Source organism: Phaenicophaeus curvirostris, chromosome 29 (assembly GCF_032191515.1).
Source record: "Phaenicophaeus curvirostris isolate KB17595 chromosome 29, BPBGC_Pcur_1.0, whole genome shotgun sequence".
Classification (NCBI taxonomy): Eukaryota; Metazoa; Chordata; class Aves; order Cuculiformes; family Cuculidae; genus Phaenicophaeus; species Phaenicophaeus curvirostris.
The window spans coordinates 824,769-848,773 of record NC_091420.1 but is presented as its reverse complement, the minus strand read 5'-3'; the positions used below and the strand labels follow the sequence as shown (position 1 = coordinate 848,773).

The 24,005-nt window shown below is 54.8% G+C and overlaps 1 protein-coding gene across 2 annotated transcripts in view; it reads right to left on the bottom strand.

Annotated features, from left to right (window-relative positions):
- The window catches only part of GATAD2B (GATA zinc finger domain containing 2B), a 45,652-nt gene extending 22,045 nt beyond the window's left edge, over positions 1 to 23,607 (bottom strand). Inside the window, exon 1 of one of the 2 annotated variants that reach the window (XM_069878652.1) lies at positions 23,531 to 23,607. The gene's annotated coding sequence lies outside the window, so the exon portion shown is untranslated. Of the gene's footprint in view, positions 1 to 44; positions 70 to 23,530 lie in introns of those variants that run through there. The other variant, XM_069878653.1, reaches the window with a different exon arrangement.
- Between the last annotated feature and the right edge of the window lie 398 nt (positions 23,608 to 24,005).

The window sequence follows — 24,005 nt, the reverse complement described above, 5'->3', positions numbered from 1 at the left end:
CCCACCACCCTCAGCACTCCGCGCTCCTCCACATGTTCCTTTACCTTTAGGCAACTTTCCTTCTCCAGCACTCAAAAGACAGGTTTGGAGTTCCCAGACAAACAGAGCTGCAGCCCAGTTTTCCCTGTACAAGTGATACAGAACCCACGGGTTAAAAACCAACCCCAACGCTGCTGTTTTAAAGGGACTTGGGCCAAAGAAATGGATATTGTGCTGGAGAAGCCTGTCAATGGTAGAATCATAGAATCACCAGGTTGTAAAAGACCCACCGGATCATCGAGTCCAACCATTCCCATCAATCACTAACCCATGTCCCTCAGCACCTCGTCCACCCGGCCCTTAAACCCCTCCAGGGAAGGGGACTCAACCCCCTCCCTGGGCAGCCTCGGACGCTGCCCAATCACCCTTGCCGTGAAAATTTTTTTCCTGCTGTCCAGCCTGACCCTCCCCTGGCGGAGCTTGAGGCCATTCCCTCTCGTCCTGTCCCCTGGCCCTTGGGAGAAGAGCCCAGCTCCCTCCTCTCCACAACCTCCTCTCAGGGAGTTGCAGAGAGCAATGAGGTCTCCCCTCAGCCTCCTCTTCTCCAGGCTAAAGCCCCCAGCTCTCTCAGCCGCTCCTCTTCTTCTCCAGCCCCCTCCCCAGCTTCGTTGCTCTTCTCTGGACTCGCTCCAGAGCCTCAACATCCTTCTTGTGGGGAGGGGCCCACAACTGACCCCAGGATTCGAGGAGCGGTCTCCCCAGGGCCGAGGCCAGAGGGAGAGATATAGCCGGTTTTCCACGTGCAGCCAGTATGGATCAATGTCCTCTGAGATTTCCCTGGTGAAAGCAGCACCAACAACTAGAATTTGGCAGCTTCAGGAGTGAATTTCAATGAGTTTATTCACAGCGGTTACAACCCCTCTCTCACCTGTCTTTTAGGGCTCCTTTTGTTGTGTTAACCCCCACTCTTGACTTCCTTGGCTTCTACACTACCAACCTCATGGTCCAAGTGCTATTCCCGGCCTCAGACCCTCTACCCCTAACGGATGGGTCGTAATTTGAGGCTGACAAAGAGCAAAACTGCAAGGAGATGCAAGATAACGCACAGTCCCACCTGCCCAACCAAGAACCTGTGGCGACTAGAGGGACGAAAGCTTATGGAGAAACCAGCAGACCCTGAAGCTGGGAGGGAAGCCGCAGGGGCAGGAAAACCAGACAGAAATCCTCTGATTTCTCACTCCAGATGCGATCCAGGCCAGGAGGCGCAACCTGCACCTCTCTTCTCTCACAAGAGTCCAAGTGAGGTACCCGAGGTCAAGGCCACAACATCCATTAGTCACAACATCACTGCCGGAGGCTTCCTGCAGCTCCCAGGCTGCACTTTTCCATCCACCCGCGCTGCAGGCAGCATCAACCACACCAAGTGTGGATCAGCCGCGACAGGACACGCTCTTATGCTCCATCCCCAGCTGGGCAAGAGCAAAGTGTCCCCTTCCCCTCCGCTCCAGACTCTGCAGGAGGGATCTCTGATCCGATCTGCCTTCTCTTCAAACCATCCTGGGCTAAAACTTCCTGCAGGCAGCTCCAAAACCCTCCTGACAACCCCGCTCCTGCCTTCTCGTCGAGCTGTTTACACTGGTGGCCCTCACAAGCATCTGAGGGAATTTGGACTCCACAACAGATCGACTCTGACACTTCTCCAGAGGGAAATCTTCCCCCAGCCATGTGGTTCCAGTGACACCAGGTCTCCCCAGTGCCACCCTGCCCAGTAACGACCAGTTTCCTTACTCATCTCTGCCCCAGCAGCACGAGCAGTTACCATGAGCAGAGCCACCACGCAGGGGCAGCTGCCAACCCTGGAAGAGCCAGGGCGGCTGCTTCATAGAATCGTAGAATAACCAGGTTGGAAAAGACCCACTGGATCATCGAGTCCAACCATTCGAAGGACAAACCAGCCCTGGCACCTGCGCTGCTCCTTGTGAAGCCGCTCGTCCTCCGTGGAGGAGGAGATGAGGACATGGCTTGGGCAGCGCCTCCGGAGGGATGTGCTCTGTGCGCAGGTCACACCTTTACCTCTGTTCTTGTTCCTTCACCATCCAGGTCGGACACAGCCTTTACAACCCTGTCTGGTGCTCAGCACAACGCGGCTTCGGGGCAACGACGGCTGCCGGCATCCAGCCCAGAGCAGTCCAGCAGGTCCTTCTTGAACGACAAAGCACCACAAGCAAATTTTCCAGCCTTTGCCTAGTTCAGGGTGCTTGCAGCGCTCCCCAAAGCCTCCTGGGATCCTCCAGGATGAGACCAACACTGAGGAATTCTGAGGTGGGGAGGTCCTGGCCCAGGTTGCCCAGAGAAGTCGTGGCTGCCCCATCCCTGGAGGGGTTCAAGGCCAGGTTGGATGGGGCTTGGAGCCCCTGATCCAGTGGGAAGTGTCGCTGCCCATGGCAGGGGTGGGACTGGATGGGCTTTGAGGTCCCCTCTGACCCAAACCATTCCATAATTCCATGATTCTATGATCTCCAGGGGTTATCCAGAAAGCCAGGCAGTTCGTGCTGGTGTAGTACTGACCCTGCTCCACCTCACAGCACGACCACACGATGGTCAGGCACTGCAGACACCAAATATTTTGTGGGAGTGATAGCATGCACGTGCAAGCCTCCTGCACACGTGTCTATGGATGCACCCTATGGAAGAGAAGATCATCCCCCCGACCAGCCGGTCGCTAACCCAGAGCCCTGGGAGACAGGAGAAGGGCTGCATTAAAAGAAAGCCAGTCCTGCTTGAGTGAGGAACAGGATTTAGTCCTTTGGAAAGGCCATCAGCAGAGTTTGGGTGTGGAGCAGCGGAGAGGAACAAGTGCCAGTGCCATCCGTCAAGAAACAAGAAGCAACCTCAGGTGGATGGGGATCTGCACTGGCGTCAGGAGAGCAGATGCATCCAAAGCCCTTCTAGAAAGGTTGATTCTCACTCTTCCCAAGTGCAGCTTAAGTCCATCCGTGTGCACTAAGTCCATTCACAACAGCCTAACGGCGCTCCAGCAGACAAGAAGGACGCTTCATCTCCGGCCCAGTCAAGGAGAAGAGGTGGACAGAAATATCTCCAATGCCGGCACAGGCTACGTCACACAATCCAGGAGGGCAGAGCATCTCATGCATCCCATGAGCCCAAGAACAGTTTTCAGTCGCCATCGTCAATTGAAGGACGCGATCCTCCAGCTGCCGACACACGGCCAGAACCACCAGGCACCGGTAAATCCCAACGGAGGGTTTTTATCCATCCAAGGCATCCAAGCAGACCTGAAGCACCCAGGGAAACTGATGGTTGCAGAGCCACCTTTCCACCTCCTGATTGCCAAGCCCAGCTTAAATCTACGGCATCCAGCGTCATCCTGGACTTCACAGCAGCCTTTGCTCTAGCAGGTCCAAATCCCGCTGGGACAAGAGATTCAGAAGCAATACAAGTATCCTCCTGCCCACCCCACGAAACAAAACCTGAGGGGAAGCAGGCACCTTCACACACAAGTCGGAGACATCTGGGGCTGCATTATTTCAAGAAAGCAAACGGGTTGGACCACCAGAACAAATGCATTTATAATGCACAGAAAGGACTCGGCAACTCGAGGACCTGCACCAGCATCCAAACCCCAACACCCCCCCGTTATCCCTAACGTTTGCAGGGACCGAGCGCCCAGACGGTGTTGGTAACACACGGGGTCACAAGGAAGGGACTCAGCAACTCGGGCACCTGCACCAGCATCCAAACCCCAACATCTTCCCATCATCCGTAACGTCTGTAGGAACCAAGTGCCCAGCCACTGCGTCTGTCCCCGTGCGCCACAGCCAGGTCAGAGCGCAGGGGCTCCAAGCCGCTCTGCCACCGTCTTGGCCCCTCCAAACACCAGGAACAGCATCGAAATTTATCTGTTAAAATCGATTATGCCAGTAGAATAAAAACTGTTTGAAACCCTATTCTGCTGGGTGCTAGGAGAAGAGCCTTTGCAGGCGCTGAGGAGGTGAGATCCACCCTACCTGAATGGAAAAGCTACTTTTGCACTCCTGAATCGCCCGATTCCCCACGCACGCTTATGAACACGCTGGGTTCCGCTCCTCATCCGGAGCCTCCCAGCGCCATGGGATGAAATCTTGAGCCTAGGGGCTGCCGAGAGCCCGGCACATGCACAGCTCCAACGTCTTCGCTTCCATCTAGGCTGAACACGAACCAACATCGACGTCGTAAAACGCATTTCGACACAGCACACACAAAATGGCTGGCTCCCAAGACGAGCATTTCCATACAATACTATAAAAAGGATAATAACCTAAAAAGGTAATTATGACTTAACGGCTCGGCGGGCTGGAGAGACAGAGATCTGCAACAACACTAACGTGAAAGGGAAAAAAAAACCCACCCCGCTATCGAATAAAACCGTGCCACTCTCTGAATCCCGAGGCTACAGAACGTAAGTTGTCAAGGAATCCTACGCTAGGCTCGGATTATTGTGAGAGGCACAAATCCTCTGCTCCTGTGGAGGAATTTTTATGCAGGTAAGGCAATAGGTTGGGTTGGTTTTATCAAGAGCAGAAGGTGCAGGAGGCTTTAAAGAAACACCCAGCCCTAAATCCAGCCCTAACAAAGAGAAAAGAGCAGAGAGAGTCCTTAAAAAAAATACACCGAGTGCCAAAGCAGTCATTCATAAATCGGGGGGTGAAGCACGGCTTCTCCCAGCCGTTCCAAGAGGGAAGGAAAACAGACTAAGACAAAGGGAATCTTTTAGGAGACAAACCATGAGGGCAGTTTTCAAGGAGCTGTCGCTCAGTTGCAACAGAGCGTAAATTCTTACAGTTGTTTCCGCGCAAACTCGTTAAACAGTTCTGCTCTTTCCCCTTCCCACCTCCGAGCGATGGGAGACGCCGGTTCTCCCCCTCACCCAGCTTCCTGCACCATTCCCAAAAAAACCAGAGCCCCACTGAGAAAACAAATTAATAAACAAATGGGTAAAACATTGATTTATGGTTCTCCGAGTACCGTGGTGGGGACAGACACGCTGCAACTTCCCAGCCGGCTCCATCTCACCGAACAAAACACCCCTGGATGCAGCCAGGGGGGCTGCACGGCTGGTGAAGCACAAGCCCAGCCCCAGATCCTCAATCTCCAGCTCGGAGCAGCCTCAAGTTTGGGTTTGCACAGCAGGAACCGAACGGTGGGGAGTGGGATGGGCAGGGAAAGTGCTTCTCCCCTCTCCTGTCTGCCCCACTGAAGTTGGCAGGAGGTGGGGATCCCAGTTGTCGCATCCAGCACGACGGACCCGACACCTTATGCCATCAAACCCGGTTCAGGCTGCGGCAGATGGAGAAGGAGGAAGGGAAAAAAAAGCCACTTTTAGCCCCTCGGGTTGGGGGAAAACATATAAACACACTCATCCTGCTCCTTGGCTGTGAGCGCTTGGCTCGGTGAAGGCAGCCCCGCTCGCCGGCAGCCGCTCGGCACCCGGGATGAGCCGCTCAGCGAGGAAAAAATCTGCAATAACGAGAGGAGCAAAGGAGAGGGGGGAAAGGGGACCGCGGGGCTCCGTCCTCCTCCGCCTCTCCTCCCCGTCCGTCAGGCTGAGCGAGCCGGGGATGACGCAGGCTTCCTTATATAATGCGCCGCGATTTCCTCGACTGCGGGCCCAGCCTTTGTGCGCGCCGCACGCTCCTGCGCGCTGGCGGCCGGCCACGCGCCCATCAGCTGGCGGCCTCCGCGGCGAGAGAGCGGCCACACCATCCTCCTCCTCCTCCTCCTCCTCAAATAACGGGGGTAGGGATGCCGCTGCAGCGAAGCATCAAACAAAAGAAAGGCCAAATATCTAAATATATATATATTTGATACCTGAAATCAGCTTTTCCGTGCAGCAAGGAGGGTCGGATTTGGGAATTCCAGCGGAATAGCGATGGTAGGAGAGTGGAGAGAGGTGGGGTTATTTTTGGAGGGGGGGTTAAGGAGGAAGGGAACGGCAAATAGAAGCGACGGGGCTAGTTTTCGCCTTAAAATCTGCCGTAAAGCCATCAGCTTCAGCTGCCAAAAGCGGTGCCGCTAACCCAGAAAAAGAGCCTTTTGTCTGTTAAAAAAAAAGATACGTTATAAAAAAAAAAAAAAAAGGACAGTCTAAAGAATACTTACAGGTACAATATTCCCGCTGCTTCCTCCAGTTGTCAAGAAAATTAGGGAGAAAAGCAGGGGGGCCGCGAGAGGCGGGGAACGGGGTCGGCGGAGCGGGAAGGGGGGAGAGGAAAAAGCGAGGGTTTTTTGACGAGGAGCCCTCTCAGCAGAGCGTAGGCGGCCCCGCGTGCCATCCCCCTCCAGGGACCTGCAGCAACCCTGTCTCCAAACGGGCACTTCCCTGCCAATCATGCGCCGTACCGTGATATTAAACAAAAGAAAAGGGGGGATGCTGACTTTTACCCATGATGCCGCGCGGGGCAAAAGGGAGAGGAGGAAAAAAAAAAAAAAAAAAAAAGGAAAAAATAAAAAAAAATCAAAAAAAAACTGGAAAAAAAAAAAAAAAAAGAACCAGTTGCAGCCGGTTTGTAACCTCGGGACACGGAATTATCGCCGGATTGGGGTGTTTCGGTGTCATTTTCGCTCCGGTTCGGAGGGGTTGTGGGGAAGAGGCAGCGGTGGCCGCCCCCTCGCGCCCCCCTCGCCGCCAGCCCCTGGCCCCCCGCCAAACTTTGTCTTCATTCATGAGAGCTCCTTCCCTCCCGGGGGGGTTAACTGTTTCGGGCCCGAAAAATGATGGACGAGGCCCTTGACGGCTCGAAACGCCGAGCCGGCGCACGCAAGGTTGGGTTCCCCCAAGCCAGGGTTGGGTTCTCCCCACCTGAAACGCACCCCAAAGGAGGGGAAGGCGTCATGGTCTCCTATCCATCTCCTGGCTCACGGGATGCCAAGGGATGCCGGCAAAGCCGAAGCAGAAGAGACCACCTGCCTGCTCACTGGAGGAGGCATCTCAGCACCTTCAGGCCAGCAGAGCTTGGTCTAGAGGTCACAGAATCCTAGAATCCTAAAATACTTTGGGTTGGAAGGGACCTTAGAGATCACACAGTTCCAACCCCCCTGCAATGGGCAGGGACACATCCCACTAGACCAGACCACCCATCGCCCCATCCAACCTGGCCTTGAACATCTCCAGGGACGGGGCAGGTCCAAGTGGAGCATCCATGGACACCTGGGTTCAAACACCCAGATGGTTTGGAAGATTTAGATTAGGAGGAAATTCTTCATGATGAGGGTGGGGAGGCCCTGGCCCAGGCTGCCCAGAGCAGTGGCGGCTGCCCCATCCCTGGAGGGGTTCAAGGCCAGGTTGGATGGGGTTTGGAGCCCCTGATCCAGTGGGAGGTGTCCCTGTCCACGGCAGGGGTGGAACTGGATGGACTTTGAGGTCCTTTCTAACCCAAACCACTCCAGGATTCTGTGATTCTATGGTCTGGCAGGAAAAGGAGGCCAAGACCTCATTGCTCTCTACAACTGCCTGAAGAGAGGGTTCAGGAGGATACCAGTCTCTTTCTTCTCCCAAGGAACAAGTGATGGGAGAAGAAGAAACGGCCTCAAGTTGTATCAAGAGAGGTTTAGATGGGATATCAGGAAATATTTATTCACCTAAAGGGTTGGAAGCACTGGAAGAGGTTGCCCAGGGAAGTGGTGGAGTCCACATCTTTGTGGGTGTTCAAAAGATGGGGAGATGTGGAACTTAAGAACATGGTTTAGTGGTGGATTTTTCAGTTAAGGGTTGGACTTGATGAGCTTAAGGGTCTTTTTCAACACAAACGATTCCATAATTCTATGATTTTCCATGGCAGGGGCACCAAGGAACCCAAGACCAGGCTCCAGTACAGAGTGCCCCCAGCAAGCCTCATGCTGAGCTGCTTTACCCAAGTTTCAGAGATGCCCGATTCCCACAGCTCCTCACCCGGCTGCATCAGCTCGGGTCCCTGTAAAGAGGGAAGAGATGACTGGAATCTACAGGTGGAACTAAGTGGGTGGAGGTGAAACATGGGAGGAATCCAGGATGATGGCGACAAGTTGAGGCTCGCTAAGGAATCAACGTGCATTTTGTGTGTCCACCACACCAAGTGGTTTCTCTGAAACAATTCCCATCCAGTCCAGCTCTGCTGAGCCCGTCAGCTTTTTATAAAACCAGAATTATCAAATTCCATTTCTTTATGCTGAAAGCAGAAATAAAACCAATATTCCCCTATCTTTGCAAGCCAGAATGGAGAACCCGAAGGATGCGGAGCCTGATGTGGAAGCAGGGCAAGGATGGGCCACCACTGCTTGCCCTACCCAAACATCTACAGCTACAAATCCAGAAACAGGTGAAGCAGCTTGGAACAGAGATTTTTCAATGACCATGTCCTTGTCCCAGAGCATCTCCAATAGATCTCACCATTCACAGTTCCTCTCCAAAGGGAAAGGCCTAGGGCTCACCCAGACTCACAGAATCACGGAATCGTCAAGGTTGGAAAATACCCCTGAGCTCAACCCAACCCCACTGCGTGACCAAATCCTGCCCCCAAGTGCCACGGCCACACGGTCTGTGAATCCCGCCAAGGATGGAGACTCCCCCACTGCCCTGGGCAGCCTCTGCCAGGGATTCACCATCCTTTCAGTAAAGACATTTTTCCTAAGATCCAACCTAACCCTGCCCCGGCACAACGTAAGGCCGTTTCCTCTCACGCCATCGCTTGGGAGAAGAGACCAGCACTCACCTCATTCCAGCCTCCTTTCCAGGAGCTGCACAGAGCGATGAGGTCTCCCCTTCAGCCTCTTCTTCTCCAGACTAAACGGCCCCAGGGCCCTCACTGCTCCCAGAACACCTGGGCTCCAGACCCTTCCCAAGCTCTGCTGCCCCAACTCCCACACCGCATCCTTTACTGGGACCACTCTGGTCTAAACCCTCTCCGTTACGGAGCCCTAGAGGTGTCCAAGGTTGGATGAGGTCTTGGGCAGCCTGATCTAGTGGGAGGTGCCCCTTCCCCTCGCAGCGGGGTTGGAACTGGATGATTGTTAAGGTCCCTTCAAATCCAAACTATTCTATGATTCTCCAGAGCTGGGGAACGGACAGAATCCCAAAACCCAGCACAGACACAGCTTTGCCACAGACGGAACGAGCATCAGCGTCTCATCAGTTCAGATGAAAATCATTCAAGACCACCTTGGATGAGGCTTGGAGGCCCCTGATCAAGTGGGAGGTGTCCCTGCCCTGCAGGGGGTTGGAACTGGATGGGCTTTGAGGTCCCTTCCAACTCAAACCATTCCATAACTCTACAACTCTATGAAAAGCGTTGGTGTGGCTGGACAGCTGGAATAACCGGTGGAAGAGGAACCTTCCATTTTGGGTTGCAAATCAGCAAATGGTGCTAATCAAAGGTTAACGAGAACGCTAGTGTTGATTGAGAGAGATTTCCTGCATGTAATTAATATCAACACCACACTTAACTGAGCCGGGGAGCAAGCAGTGACCGCCTTCCAAACTGCATCTTTTCCAAGATAGCGCACGCAGGTTTCACTGGTTTCGCCCGCTCAAAGTGTTATCAAATCATCTTCTAAAAATAAAGCCATTACAGAGCACACAAATAACCGTGTAATCTATAACACCCGGTAACGATCGTGTATTTCGCCAACCTATGGGCTGCAGAGAATCTGGTAATTAAGCCGAGTCTCGACGCCACTCCAAGCACTGGTACGACCCAAGTTTGCCTTTATTAGATAAAAACGGAACAATTTCGTTTACAAAGGGGGAAATAACTAATTAGGCTTTAATTACATGGTAGTTACCATAGATTTATAAACTAATGAGGTGGTGGTTCGGGCCTCAATAAGATTTCTTTCTGGGCTGCATCCACCAAAAACACATAGAGTGCACTGCAGCTCACGGAGAATGAAGGAGAGAAGCGAGGGATGAAGAACTGGTGGTTTTCAGGAGAAAGCCCAAGAAAGTTAGGGCTGACATGCCTTCAGGAACCATAGAATCATGGAATGGTTTGAGTTGGAAGAGACCTCAAAGCCCACCCAGTCCCATCCCTGCCATGGCCAGGGACACTTCCCACTGGATCAGGGGCTCCAAGCCCCATCCAACCTGGCCTTGAACCCCTCCAGGGATGGGGCAGCCACAACTTCTCCTGGCAGAGAAATCCAAAAGTTCTGCCTGAAGAAATGATGCGGTTTGGACCTCCCTGAGGGAAAAAGAAGGTGTTGGAAAACCTCTCTTTCATACAGCGTGAGGGAACCCACAGCCCCCAATGCTCTGTGGTTGGTGGTCAGCACCGGTGGTACGGCCTCTCCACACAGACACAGACGAGCGTGGCTTCTCCTGGGGAGCAAACGTTCATCTTTCCCAATATTTGCTCAATTCCAGGAAAAGAAAACAACTACATGGTGATAGCTGGGAAGGGCTCAAGTGCAGCCGGGGCTGGAGGCAGCCGAGCTGTCTCACTGTTATCCAGGCACTGGTTTTCCCTTCACACCACAGAAAACCATCATCCTTAACGCTGCTTGGGTCCAACCACAGCCAGAAGCCGACCCTCTTTCCATTTACAAACCAGTACGGAGGTGTTCTTGCTGTCTGTCAACACTCGGCCTCAACTGCGGTTCTCTGCAGCTGAAATTCAGCTCCCAACACCGAGTCTGCACGTGATCCTCAGCACGGCCCCAGCCCACTCACTGGTGCCCACTGGTACTCACTGGTGCTCCCCTCCCCAGCCACCACAGCCCCTGCCTGCCCTCACAGCTTGGGTTTTCTTCCCTGCGTCACACAGAAACATCAGCCGGTGGCAAGGAGGAGACAGCGCTGCCGTCAACTCTTCCCTGTGGGGACAATCTTCATCCTTCACTTCCCCATCAACACTGCAGCACGGACTTCCAGTCACATTCTTCTCTGTCCTCAACCGCTTCCATTCTCTGATTCTTTTTTAGGACCATTTCATGCTTTTTCCATACTCCCCATCTTCCTCCAGACCTTTCATCCTTGTTTTAAGGCGAGTGGAGATTCAGCAGAGATTAAACTGTTTCCAACAAATTAGAGGTGGCTGAAGATGCTTTACATCTCTCCTCTTGCCCCGTCCTTCATCCCGCTGGTACGAGGCTTCTGAAGTATCTTTAGGGCCAGGACGGGGAGAGGTATTGGTAAAACATCACTGGGCTGTTCATTTAATTGAATTTTAGGGTCCTTTCATAAGGACCCATCCTCTGGGTGCTTGTATTTCCAGTATGAAAAGGCCTTTGACGAAGACAGCAAAAGTGCTAACAATAGCAGCTTTTATGCGGCTCTGCTTCCCGAACCCAATTCATTATCAGCAGGTGATCCATCGCGGAGAAACCTCTCCCCGTTCCCGCCAGCTCCGTGGAGAGATTAGCCCAGAAGTCCTTGTCTTCTCTTCACTGACGCTTTGACAGCGGTTCTTACACAGAACGCACAAAGGACGGGTGGTAAGGGTCTCCGGGGTGGCAAACCTTCAAGCTTTCCCAGGTAACTCATCGGGAAAGCAAGAAATAGGTGGCCGACCAGAAAAGTAGGATGCGATCGCCTAGAGTTAATGTATTGGGATGAAATATTTAATCATAGAATGGAATCACAGAACGAGTTAGGTTGGAAGGGAACTTAAAAATCATCCAGTTCTAATGGGCAGGGACACCTCCCACTGCATCAGGGGCTCCAAGCCCCATCCAACCCGGCCTTCAACATCTCCAGGGATGGGGCAGCCACTGCTGCTCTGGGCAGCCTGGGCCAGGGCCTCCCTGCCCTCACAGATAAACATTTCTCCCTAAGATCTCATCTCAAACTCCCCTCTTGCAGCTCCAAACCCTTTCTCCCCATCCTCTCCCTGCACTCCCTGATCCAGAGGCCCTCCCCACCTTTCCTGGAGCCCCTTTCACCACTGGAAGTTGCTCTAAGGTCTCCCTGAAGCCTTCTCTTCTCCAGGCTGAACAACCCCAACTCTCCCAGCCTGGCCTCATACCTCATTTGGAAGGTTTGAAGTATAAACTTGTTAAAGGACTGACGTAGTGCGGGGAGAAAACCAGCAGGGTGAGGTTCAGCCCATGAGCCGACCACCTCATGCCAGCCCAGAGCCCATCACCGTGCACCACGGCCGAGACCCAACCGTCAAGTGCCGCGGCCCAGAGCTCATCACCACACAGCAGGGCCCACGGTCCCACCACCACCCACCACGGCCCAGGAAGCCACACAACCCCGAAACAAGCAATAACATTTAGAAATGCTCCCACCACTGGGCACAAGCAACAAATCCATCACATTTAATCATCCAGGAAAATGGGGTAAGAGGAGAGGAGAGGGAGGGTGTAAAAGCACAGGCTGGTAACAAGGTTGAGCCCACAAGACCCCCAAAACCCAGCATGAAGGTGGCAGGGAGGGTCCTTCCAGCCCCTTCCCCAGTTCCGCTCCCTTCCCCAGACGCGCTCCAGCCCCTCAAAGTCTTTCTTGGAGTGAGCGGCCCAAACTGAACCCAGGATTTGAGGTGTGGCCTCGGGATGATCCCATCCCTGCTGCTGCTGGCCACCCCATGGCTGATCCAAGCCAGGATGCTGGTGGCCTTCTTGGCCACCTGGGCCACTGCTGGCTAGTGTCCATGGCAATTCTAACAGAGCAATGTCAAGAGCCCACCAACCAGCTGCAATATCAAGCTTCCATCCCAGTGCCATCCCACTGGGAAGTGAACGGATAGCAGCCCTATCTCCATCCTCACCATGAGGCGCGGGAATCTGACCGCGTCCAGCAGCTGCTGACTTCCCAGTCTGGCTGTTTCACTACCAAGCAGCACTATTGAGTCCACATATCTCAGAGCAGAAACTAAAGGAGAGCAAAGTGACTACAATCAGCGTAAAAATGAGAGCAAGATCCCACCAAAAGCCAAGGGGGAAGAGAAAGTGAAGAGCCAAGGGCTGCTGGTGGTCCAACCACTTGAGAGTCATCAAGAAAACAGGCTCAGCACACGCAAGAAACACCCGAAACCGCCCAGTGGTTTGTGTTAAGGCACCCCTGGTCGCTCACAAAGCTTCCCAACCCACTAGTCCTTCAATTTATCCCAATCTCAGCCAAACACTCCAACTAAATATAGCCGAGCCTGAAAGGGAGGGTATTTTAAACTGGTTTTGCTAAAGGAATTCAGGATCTGATCTCCCGTTAACGCCATTCCTTTAAAAACCAGTATATCAGCACCTTTCCCCTGTTCCAGCAGACACGAGTTGTTCCAGAGCTACCGAACACACAGCGTTGCGTTAAACTGGTGCCTTTGAACCAAGAGCAGAGACTCCAACTGCACACACTGAAGTGCTGCTCTCCTCTAGGCAGGAGCGCGTTTGTTGGCATCAGTGCAGGGACTGAAACAAGAATCTATCAGAACAGCAAATCAGACCCGCGTCGCACTCACAGGTGTTTAAAACTGTCCCATCTTCAAGATTAAACCAGGATCAGGCACTGGAATAAGAAGCAAGTTAACGAGTGACCCACAGAAGGGGAAAACTCATTAGGTTTGGACTCAACAACAAGCAACTCCAACCAAGCAACCATTCTGAAACTCTTTGAAAGTCTGCACCTTTCCAATGGATTTCCTTTCCCTAAAAATTCCCTTTTAAAGCTAAAAACCCTGAAGAGCATCACCTTGGCTGTAACGGTGGGGAGGCCCTGGCCCAGGTTGCCCAGAGCAGGGGTGGCCGCCCCATCCCTGGAGGGGTTCCAGGCCAGGCTGGATGGGGCTTGGAGCCCCTGATGCAGTGGGAGGTGTCCCTGCCCATGGCCGGGGTGGGACTGGATAGGCTGTGAGGTCCCGTCCTACCCAAACTATTCCACAATTCCATGATTCTAACTGCAAACTCCAGACAAAACAGATCACAGAGGAGAGACAGGCTACGTGGGGCCTCCATACGAGTGCTGGAGGAAGAGAGAGCTTCCTTCCAGAGACAGAAGCAGCATCTCCACACCGGCATCGCTACAAACCACCACCAAAAGGATTTGAACTGAGAGCAGCTCAGATGGTGCGTGGGTTTCCAGCTGAAGTCTGGTTTTCCTGATGCTCCCCAGGTTTGCAGCTGCCCAAGCCCCGGTGAAGACCTTCACCAAATCAAGCCAGCAACCCAACCTCAACCAATCCTTCACAGCATAAACCGTAACATTCCCTAGCAGGCCGCAGCACGACGGATGAACGGCTTTTCCATTTGGTACCCCAGTCCCTCACCACAACGGCAGCTGCCAGAGGGCAGACGGAGCGACCGTGTCTGTAGATGTTTGGAAAGACGCCGCAGAGTTCCATTAACTTTCTGGATACACGCACAGAGCGCTCAGCCACTGGCTGGGAAAACAAATATAAATATATCTATATACATAAAAAGAACCATTTTCAAATGGCAAAGTGTTTAAATGTAAAACTCTAGATTACAAAAAGCAACCCCAAAACATTATGATTGGCAAAGCATATGGGGCCTTCAAGATAATGTCCTGCCCGCTCCCTCCCTCAGCTCCACTCAGCAGCCAGGAGTTTCAGTTCTTTTGTCTTTCCAGGGATTAAGTTAATTTCGTTCGACTCAAACAGTGACTCTGCTGTAGACGAAAGGAGAAATGAGGACCCACTGCAGTGAAACAAGGTTTATAATTCATTAAAGCGAATTATCTTTCTTCTCCTACAAACTGTGTTAGGCAGGCGGGAAAAGGGAAGAAACGAGACAAGCGACTGTTAAACTCATCGGCAGGAGGATTCCGGGTTATCTGTCTCCTTTCACGTCTCCCATACTCCTCCAAGAGAGGATGCGATGCCGGGGCGGCGCAGAGCGAGATCTCGCACATTGGCTTTGCGGAGCTTCATGCTGGGATGTGGATGAGAAGGCTTCTTCCATGGATCGGAGGAGCTGGAGGTGCTTACACCCCACAGTGTTTCACCAGGGTGAAGAGCCTGGGGGAAAAGAGCTGGATTCAGCCTCCGATGAGAGGCATTTCAGGATACATCCTCCTTCCTGGCTTGAAGAACCACGCTTCCATCTGTTTCCTTGCTGGTAGAGACACGACCAAAGGCATCTGGGCTCAGCAGAAGAGGGATAAAACCCCTGATACCGACACATGAGCTCACAGAAGGGGGAGGTCCAGCCTCTTTCCTCCAAAATCCCAGTTCCATAGCTTGCTCCGTGGGACCCCTCTGCCTTGGGAAGAAGTGCTCTCCCACTCCCCACAGTCACATTGGCCACCTGAGACCACAACATCAGGCTGGGAAAGATTTAGAACTGGGAGAGGCAAACACTTTGAGACACCACATGCCCAAGGGTTTCTGTTCCCTGAGAGTATTTATCGTGATGCAGGTTTGGTGTTAAAGATCCACTTTTAGGTTCCATTATCCAACCGGAATGGAAGAGAAGCATTTAAAGGTGATGTTTTTGTGTATGGAAGCTGCTCTGCTCCCAGGCACGGACCAGGCATCACCTAAAGCTGCGGGCCTGGTGATGGAAACCAGGCGGTGAGCAGTGGCACTCCCTTCCTGAGGCGACAGATGGGCTTGGGTTGGGTCTAATCCCAAAGAAACGGGATTCTCGCATTCATTTTCTGAGATTCAGTGAAAAAGAAGCCTAAATCCAGGATATTCTGGAAAAATACACTTACTGGTTTGTGCGCAGGGTCACTACAATATGATCCAGAAGCCCAAGTCCAGCAGCAGCTAGTACCAGATCCAGAATGGGGCGGTTTAAGGTATTTTAAGGCATTTTTAACTCTTCCACTGAAGCAAAGGGCACTCGGCCACAAGGTGTTTTATTCTTAGTACCGCCTGGTCCCTGCACAGCTGCACCGAGCCCCAAAGGCACCCGGGCACGGCATCGGGAGAGCATACGCACCGGCCACCCTCACTCCACAGCAGCGAGGTTTGCCCTTAAAAACTAGGCAGGAAAAACCCATGCAGGAAAAGAACCGCTGTGATGAACATCAATAAATGGGAGGAAACACACGGCTCAGGGCAGACCCTCCGGGCACAACAGGACCTTTCCTCCTCCCCCGTTGCGCTGACAGGAGGAGACACAACTCATTTCAGCCCAAGCCAAGAACCTCCCAGGCTTTTGCTTTCCATCGCCACCTCAGTGGTGCCTCTAACGCATCTCGCAAATCCAACCAGCATCCTTGGAGGCACGGGAACTGGTTGCTCAGGGCAGTGGTGGCTGCCCCATCCCTGGAGGGGTTCAAGGCCAGGTTGGATGGGGCTTGGAGCCCCTGATCCAGTGGGAGGGGTCCCTGCCCCTTGCTGGCTCTCAGTTCCAGCAAAGACTGCGTTGAGGAAAGCAGGATAACACTGAACTTTGGATCGTTACGAGTTTTGCAACTTCCCCCTTCGGACATAGACTATTACCCAGTTATTTGTGATGACAGCATCCAGAATACGCCTGAAATCCTTCTGAAGACCAGCACGGGCATTTGGAATTTGGAGGGCGTGAGGAGAGGCGCTTCCAAGCCTCCTCTCTAAAATTAGACAGAAGACCGAGGCGGAGGAGTCTATAAAGAGCCTCGGGGCTTTTTTTTCCACAGAGCCTCGACACGACCATTGCACATCGGTCCCGCAAAGCCACATCCATTTTGTTTCATCCTTAATCAAAGTTTTCCGGCTTCGTGGTGGCAGCAGGTATTTCCAGGCAGGTGGTACCACCTCGGGCGGAGCCACGAACGTGCTGGGATGGCTTAACAGGATTTTGCTGGATGGAGGGTGCCACTGCTCAGGTCTGAGTGCCTATTTTGGGGCTGAAGCCTGAAATTGTCCGATTTCAGCATCCCGATGGTAGACTGGAGGCAGCCCTCACTTCCAAGCCCTGCCTGGTTCCATGAGGGCAGAGGAGCATCCTTCCGGATCCCAGAATCTTCACTGTGCCAGTGAAGAAATAAAGAAGAAATAAAGAAGAAATAAAGAAGAAATAAACAAATCCCAGAGCTGCAGCCCCTTCTCAACTCACTTCGCACAGGTGGGGACAAGCTTTCCAAGCACCTGTGCACACAATGAGGTGCTTGATGAACCTAAAAACGTCCAACCCAGTCATCACCCACTCTGGTTTTGCACGGGATAAGTCTGTGAGGAGATGGGAGGGAATGGATTGGTCCCATCTGGGAAGCCTCCGCACCTCAGGGCAGTAACACAGCAAACGGACCCCAGCACTACTGGAAAACACAACTTTGTTTTTTTGGAAGTAGAGCTGTTAAAGCAGAGGGAGATCCTTGCCCTTGTATGCATCAGACAGAGCTCACCCCCTCAGTTACATGGGGAAAAACAGCAAAAGAACTCTAAAACCATTCGAGTTTTTCTTGATTCCATAAAAAAAAAAAAAAAGTCCTAATGGCATTCTTTAAGATTCTGGGCACCTGAGGGAAAGAGAGTAAAGAGCGAGGAGTCCCTCCAAGGAAACAGGAATGAGATAAAGTAGCTGCCCAGCTCAAGCACAGGACTGGTGATGTCCAAACCCCCAGGCCCTGCTCTGGCTCCTCCCTGCAGCTCCACCAAAGCAGAGCCACATCCATCACTGGATCCAGGCACCACAGCTTGCATCCTCGGCATGAACACAGTGATATCTGGTGCTGGGTTCCAGTTTAGCTGGAGCTCCAGAAAAGAGCAGGGGAGCTCGGAATGCTGTGCTTGGCTGCGATGCTCAGGGATGGAGGAAAGTCACCATCAGCCCAAACTGCTCCAGAGAGCTGGAAAGTCACCAAATAGCAGCTCCATTTTAAGGTCAGCTCAACTTTATGTCCATCTATTTCTAAACTTAACAAGAAAAGCAAGAAAACAATAAGCACCGCACATCCATGGGCCACCGGCATCACTCCTGCTGCAAAGCTTTGCTGCTCCTGGCCCCATTTCCAAATCCATCAAAAGCGAGAATGTGGAGCAGGAGGCTGGATCCAGGAGAGCAAAGCCCAGCAGTAAAAACCTTCCAGCGTTTCTGGATAGAAGGTGCAGCTCCAGGATCGGTGTCTTCACCGTGAAAAAGCAGTCACTCACCCCAACCGCACCAGCAGAGCGTGCACAGGCCAGGCTGTCTGAGCTGTGGAACAAGGACCCTGCACTCAGAAAAGTCCCAATTCCAGACAAACGCTCTTTAAGGAGGGGAAAAAAAGGTTCAGACATCTCTCTTTTGAATGACCCAGATAAGTGTTTCAGCTCCAGCCCTCACAGCAAGCCTGCACCACAGCAGAATGAGCCTCTTCCCGGGCAGACGGTCCGCTGGGATGTGAGTGAGCACAGCTCCTCGCTTTTCCAGGGAAGCCTCCTGAAGGAAGCACCCCCGAGGCGGAGAATACTGGTGATGGCTTTTCTAAATAGCTAGATCACCCAAAATACCAGAACCAATCCAGAGAAAGGACTTGAGGCCTATCCAGAACGGTGAAGGGGAGAAAGAGGCACCCATTGTGACATCTCGCTTCCCATCACGACTCCTCATTTCCCAGGCCCCGTCGCTTGGAGCATCGCTCCGGGATGCTGCGAACTGAGTTACGGAACAATGTGATATTATTCCACGGGTTTAAATAACCTAATGCCACAAAAAAGTCACAGTAAATGCAACCCCTGCCATCCATAACCGGCTCCTCGAAACCACCTCGAGGTTGAGGAGCAGGAATCCATGAGTTTCCAGGTAAAACCCAAACCCACAGCTCTCCACAGAGGGATCGTTTGGGGCACTGAGGAGCTCCAGAAGCAAACGGATCCCAAGCCGCCTCTGTGCTCAACGTGCCCACGCAGAAGCACCGGCGAGGTCTCGGCATGGCGGCTCCATGTAAAAGTTTCTTTTCTATCTTCCAGCAGTCGATCCGACACTGTAAATCCGCAGCGGCATGTGGCACTGCCTGATAGGCTGAACCCCTGCGCGCGAGGTGGACGGCTGAGCACGGGGATCAGATTTATGGCCGATCTCTCTTGGTTTCTAACCAGAAACAGTTCGCTCTTGCGCAGGCAGAGCTGTGCCTTCAGCGTTTGCGCATCTGCAGCTTTGCTGAACCAGACCCTCCTTTAAGGAATAGAAGTCCATTTTCTGCGGGGTAACATACTGGGTTGGGAAAACAGGAATATCTATTTTTTCCCTACATCCTTAGGTCTTGTTCTTACCAAAACGGTTTAAGAATCGGCGATCCCTACGATGGTTTGGAGCAACGGGACTCATTCCAAGGTGGGATCTGCGGAGCTAGCTCCAGAAAGGGGGCACAAAGTGGCCGCAGCCCAGCACCCCATGAGCGTTTGTAGAGGGGAAAGAAGCACAAAACATGGAGAATTATCAGTTAACAGGGAAATAAAGAAAAAAAAAACCCTCAGTAACGTTTTTTCCTTAAATGCTGGAAAGACTGCTGAAAACGGCTCAGTGAACGAATCCGGGGAGCTCCTCGCATTTAAATTCCATTGCATCTTCCGAGCGGTCAATCCCACACCCCGCACTGCTCCCTTGGAAGAAAACACTGGCAGAAAAGATGCTTTCAAGAGCATCTTGAGTTTAATTAACTCTGCTGAGAAGATATTCCTGCTCTCCCCACCCAGAGCCGCTTGGAAGGAGGCAGCTGTACCCAGAGCTGCGCTGGAGCAGCCTGGAGCACGGCAGGGCCCGGGATGCTCCGAGCAGAGTCAGAGGAGGAAGCCAGGCGACTCTCGGCACGGGCAAACCACAGCGCTGCAAAGATGGATGCTCCCTGTCAGCCACACGTCACATTCGGTTTCACGCGGCCTCGTGATCAGGAAAAGTGCCAAAGCGACGCTCGCACCTCATGCCGAAGATCTTAATGGCTTGGAAACCAGGTCACCAGCCCCAAAAATGGTTTGGTTTGGGTTTTTTTTTATCACCATTTCCCACCACCAGGCGATCAGCGGCTTCGATGCGCCCAGGAGAATTAGGGATGCAACAAATTCCAGGCAGGCTCCCGCATCGCACGAGGCAGGGGGATCCCCACAACCCAAGGGGACCCGGAGCCCATTTTGGATAAGGTACAAACACGCTGGAGGCCACGTTTCAGCCCAGTAGCACCGAGCTCCCCAGTGCCCACACGAGCTGAAACTGCGCCTGTTCTTGGCAACAGAGCCCTGTGGGGCGTTCTGAGCCCAGCACCTGCACGTTGGGGGGCTCTCCCAGCACCCCTGGACACTCAGACCCAGCTCCCTGCAGGGCGTTTTGAATCCAGTGACGCATAGGAACAAAGCGCTTGCATTTTGGGGGCTTTCCCAGCACACCTGGACCACTCGGACACGGCTACCCGCGGGGTGTTCCGAACCCAGGGATGCCCCGGAGCGGAGTGCTTGCGTTTTGGGGGTCTCTCCTGGCACACCTGGACAGCTTGGACACGGCTCCCCACACAACATTTCGAAGCCAGTGATGCACCAGAGCAGAGCGTTCGTGTTTTGGGGGTCTCTCCCAGCACGCTTGGGCCACTCGGACACGGCTCCCCGATGCACCGGAGCAGAGCACCTACATTTTGGGGGCTCTCCCAACACACCTGGACCGTTCAGACACAACTCCCCACGTGGTGTTTTGAACCCAGTGAGGTGCTGGAGCAAAACACTCACATTTGGGGTCTCTCCCAGGACTCGGGGACAGCTCCCCGATGCGCTGGAGCAGAGCGCCTGCGTTTCGGGGTCTCTCCTGGCACACCTGGCCAGCTGGGACACAGCTTCCCGCAGAGATGGCACAAGATTGATCCGCTGCCGGCAGCCAACGGCGCACAATCCTTATAAACAGGCCCCCCCGGCTCTCAAACCGTTCGTTGTTGCGATCCTTCCCCAACCCCCACTCAAGAACACCACGAAATCGGAGTCAAAACCTCCCACACCTTCTTCCAGAAGGATGCCGCTCCCAAGGGCTCCGATCCCCCCCTCCTCCCCCCGCCTGTCAGCAGCCAAGGCAGCCTCAAATAAAAAAAAAACCCACCCCTTTTTGGGGGTGATTTCAGCAAACAGAAGGCGAGGACGGCAAAGCAGCTAAAGCAAATCGATCCGATCGCATCCATATGCTGTCGCTCTTCCTCCTTGCTTCCAGCTACCCTCCTCCTCCTGGCACAGCACCCCCGCCATCACACAGCCCCTTCTCTTCTCCAGGCACCGAGGGGAAGGCAGAGCCGCTTAAACACCTCGAACACGCTTATTTTTGGGAATTCGAGCAAAAGGGAGAGGAACGGTGTCACCCAGATTCCCAAATGCCAAGCGGGAAGGGGCTGCGCCTTCCCAAAAGCGGGGTTTTCATCCCCCACGACTCTGATCCCCCCAGGAAAAAGGGGTGCAGGCAGGGCTGCCCACATGGGAGCAGCCGGCAGCCGCAGGACTCTCTTGCTCCACGGTAAAGCAGAGATGTGGAAGTTTTCCTGGCTGCCCCCCTCCTGGATTTGACGTGGGGAAGCGGCATCGGGAAAAGATGGAGCAGGGGGAGTGGAGAAAGGAGGGAGAATCCTGCAGAGCTGAAAATCTGGATTCCCAACCGGCACAGAGCGAGATATGGGCAGGCGATCGCTTGCTTCCATCGCCTCCGTAACAGGGGAGCTGGGAAACGCCGCGATGGCAACAGGAATGGCACAAGGAAAATGGGAATCGCAGAAGGAAAAGGGGGGAATCGCAGAAGGAAAAGGGGGGAATCGCTCCCACACACCAGCAGAAGAGGAGGGAACAAAGCGGGTGCCCCCCTGGGTGATGGGGGGAGCAGCCAGCCCCAAGCCCCCCATCACAGAGAGGTTTCCCATCCCAGCCCCAACGCCGAGGATGGAGGGGACCCCTCGCTGCCCCCCAAGTGCACCAAGAGGCGGCTGCTCCCCCCCTGCTCCCCGTTCGCAGGAGGCAGCCGGCCCAGGATCCACCCCCGGCCCCCCAGCCCATGAGGAGCAGCCAACACCCCGTTTTTCCGTAGGGCATCCCCACCCCTTCCTGAGGGCTGGGCTGGCTCCTGCCCCCCTAAATTCATTGGTCTCCGTAGTCCCCCCAAAACCCCCGCACCGTACAGTGGCAGCTCAGAACCCCGGGGCTCTGCGCTGCCCCCCCCCAAGCTCTGAGCTCTGCTGCCACAACCCCCTCCTCACCTCCGCCCCCCCAAATCCCTACATTCTGCCCCCCCCCCAATCCCCTGGGCCTCCCCCAAAACTCCTGGCACTGTCCCCACATACAGACACCTCCCAACCCTCAGCCTGTGACCCCCCCCAGACACCCCACCCTCTTCCCCCCAAATCCCTGCATTCCAGCCCCAAAAATCCCCTTGTCTCTGCCTCCTGTGACCAGAGCTCCCCAACCCCTAATGCTGCCCCCAAACACAGGCACCCCAAAACCCCTCAGCCTCTACCCCCTCAAATCCCCACCCCTAACCCCCCAGATCCCTACACTCTGCCCCTCAAAACCCTAAGCTCTGCCTCCTGCCAGCAGAGCCCCCCAAAACCCCTGGTGCTGCCCCCAAATAGAGGCACCCCTCCCATCCTACACCTCTTGCCCCCCCAAATCCCTGCACTCTGCCTCCTGCCAGTAGAGCCCCCCCAAAACCCCCAGCGCTGCCCCAAATACAGAAAAACCCTCATCCTACAGCCCCTGTCCCCCCCAATCCCTTGGACTTTGCCTCCTGCTATCAGGGCCCCCCAGAATCCCTGGCAGTGCCCCCAAATAGACACCCCCTCATCCTACAGCCCCCACCCCTGCCACCCAAACCCCCTGAGCTCTGCCTCCTGCCAGCAGAGCCCCCCAACCCCTGCTGCTGCCCCCAATACCGACACCCCAAAACACAAACACCCCAAATATAGGTGCCCCCCCCCCCCGCCTTACAGCTCCTGCCCCCTCAAATTCTCTCCACTCTGCATCCTGCCTCCAGAGCCCCTCCAAATCCCTGCTGGTGCTCCCAAATCCCTGCGGCTGCCCCCAAATCAAGGCACTCCCCCCATCCTACAGCCCGTGCCCCCCAAATCCCAAACCTCTGACCCCCCAAATCCCTGCTGCTGCTGCCCCCCAACACAACCCCCCCAAACCACAAGGTCCTCACCAAATCACAAGCCCCCCATCTCAAATCAGGAGCCCCCTCCTCTCAAATCACGAGCCCCCTCCTCTCAAATCACGAGCCCCCTCCTCTCAAATCACGAGCCCCCCCATCTCAAATCAGGAGCCCCCCCCATCTCAAATCAGGAGCCCCCCCCATCTCAAATCAGGAGCCCCCTCCTCTCAAATCACGAGCTCCCATCTCAAACCACGAGCCCCCTCCTCTCAAACCACGAGCCCGCCCCTCATATCACGAGCCCCCCCCTCAAATCACGACCCCCCCTCAAACCACGAGCCCCCTCCTCTCAAACCACGAGCCCCCCCCAAATCACGAGCCCCCCCCTCAAATCACGAGCCCCCCCCTCAAATCACGAGCCCTCCCCCTCAAATCACGAGCCCCCTCCTCAAATCACGAGCCCTCCCCCTCAAATCACGACCCCCCCCTTCAAATCACGAGCCCCCCCCGCCAAAGAACCACACCACCTCCCCCTCAGCACACAAGCCCGCAGTACCGGCGCCCCCTCCACGCCCCCCCCCGGGGGGTTCCGGGGTCCCGCTCCCCGCGGCCTCACCTGGCTCGGGGGGGGCCGGGGGGGCCTGTGGCCGGGCCGGGCCGGGCGGGCGGAGCAGACGCGGCCGCGGCCGCCGCCGAGCGCAGCCGGCACCACCACAAACAATGGCGCTGATTGGGCAGCGCCGCGCGCCGCCCGGCCCCGCCCCCCCGGCCGCGGCCGCCGCTCCCATTGGCCGGCGGGGGGGGAGGGGGCGGGGACGGGCGAGCGGCTCAACCAATCGGAGCCGCGTCCCAGCCCGGGCGCGCCCGCCTCGCGGCTCTGATTGGCCGGCGCGCGCGGGAACTGGCGCGCGGCTCCGCCAATGGGGAAAGCGCGCAGCGGCCCCGCGGGGAGCCCTTAATGGGGCCGTGAGCCTGGACATCCGGGTACTGCCGGCCGCGCGCGGGGCCGCCGGGCCAAGCCCCCCCTCCCCTCCAACCCCGCCCCGCAAAGCGCCGCTCGCTGCGGGGAATTTGGACCCAGAGCGGCCGCC